This window comes from Wasmannia auropunctata, unplaced genomic scaffold (genome assembly GCF_000956235.1).
Source record: "Wasmannia auropunctata unplaced genomic scaffold, wasmannia.A_1.0 LD334297.1, whole genome shotgun sequence".
Lineage (NCBI taxonomy): Eukaryota > Metazoa > Arthropoda > Insecta > Hymenoptera > Formicidae > Wasmannia > Wasmannia auropunctata.
This window is the reverse complement of record NW_012028593.1, coordinates 26,504-30,707: the sequence shown is the minus strand read 5'-3', so window position 1 is coordinate 30,707 and position 4,204 is coordinate 26,504. Positions and strand designations below refer to the sequence as shown.

Genomic DNA, 4,204 nt, shown 5'->3' with positions numbered 1-4,204 from the left:
ACGTGTGCTCTTCCGATCTATTATAAATGGCTGTCGAATAAATCAATCTTATGATTGGCCATTCGACGCCATTTTTAATATTTTCTAGTACTTTTGCGATACTGCCATAAGCCGGTCGCGCTTCTCTGATAATCTAGGACTCTACATAATACATAAAACATAAGGGGCTTTCTACAATAAGCAGTTAGTCACTACTCATATCATACTAACTAAGAATTGACCAATCGTAGTCAAATATTTTTCTTACATTCAACTGTGATTGGTCAATTCTTACGATTAACGGCTTACGATCTGACGTACGACGTATTGTAGACAGTCCCAGACAGCGTCTTATATCTTGTGCGTTATGCAGCGTTATGCAAAAGTCTGTGTCTCGGCCTTAAGAAAGCATAAGCATAGCATAAGGCAGCTAGACCAATGAGCATTTAACATAAAGTCGCCATTGGCCTAATTTACACCGAGCACTTGATATGATAACGCGTACTAACTAGAAACTGTCTATTAAATTATCTTAATTTCTACAATGCATTTAAAGAATTATATACATACATACTAAGCTGATACACTATTAAGAGGATTAATTAAATACAACTGGGCCATAGGCCTAGTTTACACCGAGTATTTGATACGTCATACGCGTACTAACTAGTAACTTTCTATTAAATTTTTTTAATTTCGACGATGCATATAAACTTATACATGATATATGTATTTAATTAATCATATTACTGCATAGTGTATCAGTTTAATACATCATTCTTTAAATGCATTGTAAAAATTAAGATAATTTAATAGAAAGTTTCTGGTTAGTAGTACGCGTATCAAGTGCTCGATGTAAACTAGGCCATTGATCTAACCGCCCTCGGGTGATGTTTCCGAACGCAATCTATACCAAGAACATTGCGAGCGCCACCGGCCACATGTTGCACAATCTTCAATGTGTTGGTAATTCGAGCCAAGTGATCCTATTGGTCGCTTGAGATATTGCAATCAGCGAGCAGTATTACTGAATTATCGCGTTACGCCGTTTCTCTTGCGTCTTTATTTTACCGCATGTCACATTTAATGAGTCTGAGCTCACTGCCGTAACATCGCTGTGCCCCGTATTCTGAAAAAAAATCAGCTTGGCGACCTTTTACGTGGGCCCGAGACCGCGCTTTCAAAAGTCACGTGATACGTAGCATCGTGCCTTATTAGTTGTCTCGACGTGACGGCAACGGATCGTACCAATCAGAACAATACAGTCGCGAAGAAGGTGAACACTAACGTGTGTCCGGATTCAGGAGATCTGCCAGTTCCGAGTTGCCTGTGGGATCGACATGGTATCGTGATTTGAGTGGATCATTGAAAAGAGGCAATCGACAGGTAAAAGGTTTTAATTCTATTTCTTCAATGGTTTATACATTTCTTGCATCTAGCATAATCTAATGCGTCGTTATTCATAGTAAGTGAGATTATTACGTTTCATCCAGAAAAAATATCTCGGCATGCGTTGAGACAAGTACCGACATGCGTATTTTTCATCTCTCTTTGTACTCGGTCGTGCTATCGTGTAATTTATCCAAGTAAAGCGATAAAGTGAACGAGTCAATAGTTTTATTGTAAAGTTAAGCGGTGTAATAAAATGTCTAAATGAATTACGACTAAGCGCGACTGAGGCATGTGCGTGAGACAGACGCATCTCGTGTTATACAAAGAAAGATGTATGGCTGAGATCAAGAAGCATATAAAGCGAAATTTGAGCATGCTCGAGCGTTAAAACATAAACACGGTCTCTCTGACCGATTCGGTCACTGTGCTTACATCCTGCATGCTTACGTTTTTTCTTTGTGCCGCCTCTGCATAAGAAAAATACAGTGCGAAATAGGCAAGTACAAACATTTTAAACGCTACGATGAGAGATTTCACGAAGAGCATCAAAACTTGAGATATTTTTATCATCAGATTTACAGAAGCATAGATTTTGCTCGGTTTTTCGGTACGTAGATAAGTTTCTTAGCTATGTCGTACGTTTATTTTTTTGTGTTGAAAATGAAAATGTTCGACGATTACACGTTGGAAAGCTAGGAACGAAAGATCGGTCGAAAATACTAGAATTTTTTTAATCTTTTTTTTTTTATCAAGAACTCCGGTTTCAATTGTCCGTTGAGGACAGTAGAACTGTATTGAAAGGAACGGGTCAGAAATTTCTATAGTTTCATTTAACGCTCGCAATGCTGGCGAGTATTATTTATCTTTGTTTATTTAACAAGGATGAAATCATTCCGGGAGCGTTGTGAACGTTAAAGTGAAAAAAACAAAAAAACAAAAAATGCAGTCATAGTGAGCAAAAAATGGATTAGGCACGCCGCCGCCGCCGTCGGGAAATGTTTGTACTTTGTGAAAAGGTGACTGCTTCTGTTTATAACGTTGCATGGCAACAAATTTCAATAGATCATTTCTGAAAATCTATAACTGCCGGTGGACATTATAATTTTTATATAATGAACTATAAAGTTTTATAAAATTTGTACCAGATTTTATTAGAGATTGTGAATTGCACGTTAGAATTATATATAATTGATCAGAACAAAACAAGTTAAAATCAAATTTATCTGATTATTTGAATTCTAATTTTCAGTTCACAATCCTCAATCTCTAATGTATAATATAGACTTTGTGGATTTCAGATCTAATGTACTCTTATGTTATTCTATTAATAATGTATTGTTTCAATATTTTATGTAACGTTTTAGTTATTTTTTTGTTTAATTTTATATCAATTTATGTCTAATTTTCATCATTAAATATTCAATTAAACTACTTTCACGTATTACAATTTATCTCGTAATATGACTTACAAATCTAATCTTTTCTGCTTGAGTCTTCATTTTTTATGCTTACTCTTGCTTAATCATCGACCATTGAGTGCATTTTATGCATGTTGAGCATGATATACTATTTTATCCTTGTTCTCTGTTAAATAAGATTAAGATGACACATCATGCGTAAAATAGAATGTATCTAAAGTGTGTGGTCTGTTACGGTATCCAAACAAATTGCATGGTCATATTTTTTTGCATAAAAAAATTATCTAATCGCATTTCCTTAGTAAAGACACACGTGAAATGGGATTGGATAATTTTCTTGATGCATATAGTTATACAGTTTATGCAAATTTGTCTGGATATATGCTCCTAAGCCTACTCTACAATCGCTGTAAGTCGTAAAAATTGTTCAATTGTAGTCAAATATGAGGAGAATAATGGCTTACGCTTACGGAGCCATAAGATTTTTTTACGGCTTATGGCTATTGTAGAGTAGGCTCTACGGCTGCTTCCACTTGGGCGTTCCCAATGCTCACGAGTATCGTTTGTCTTTGTATGTGACGAATGTCCGAACTCGTTCAAAAGGGTTCTCCATTGTAAAGAAATTTTCTGGGTATTATATAATTTCGAAAGGTGAAGGCTCATGTCCACCATTCGGTCACATCCGGTGGAGTAATAGAAAATAAATTTTTTTGGTGCTACGTGATCCCGGGACAGGGTTGAAGGTGCCTATACAGTCACCATCCGGTGAAAGCAAAATAAAATTATTCAAAACATACTCTGAATATCAAAAGCGATATTCAACGTGTTAATATATTAATTAGATAAAAATTTTATTATTTTATATGTTTGTATAGTATTTTGCGTGTGTGCGTGCGTGGCGTGCATGTGCGTATTGCACACGTATATGTGTATATATATATATATATATTTTTTTTTTTTTTTTTTTAATACTGATACAGTATGTATGTACATACAGACGGGGACACTAAGCCTTAACACTCGAAGTTACGCGTATATCGAGCGTGTTCCAATCAGAAACGCGTTCTTTTTTCTCATCGCGTAACTTCAAGTGTTGAGGCATTAGTGTCCCTGTCTGTACCAGAATAATCTCTATACATATATACAGTGTCTCATTTTATATTTAACAGTCAAATATTTGAAAATCGCGAGATTTGAGAGAAAAATGTTTCAGACAAAAGTTGTAGGGTTTCGAGAGGGTTATCATAAGATGATAACATTGGTTTGATCCTGAATGGCGTCGCCAAGGTCACTTTGAATTTTTAAATGGAACTCCCCATTTTTCATTACATATTCTCGTAGCACACCTCGAGAACTTTCCAATACACTATAATAAAATATTTTTCCATTAATCACTTATCAAGTTATAAGGCTTA

General features: G+C 35.5%; 1 long non-coding RNA gene across 1 annotated transcript; it reads right to left on the bottom strand.

The window, feature by feature from the left end:
• Window positions 1-1,360: 1,360 nt before the first annotated feature.
• On the bottom strand, window positions 1,361-3,633 carry LOC105458813. Its single transcript, XR_975584.1, has 2 exons — window positions 3,344-3,633; window positions 1,361-2,955 (listed from the first exon to the last, which is right to left on the bottom strand). It is a non-coding gene; the product is annotated as an uncharacterized LOC105458813 (long non-coding RNA).
• Between the last annotated feature and the right edge of the window lie 571 nt (window positions 3,634-4,204).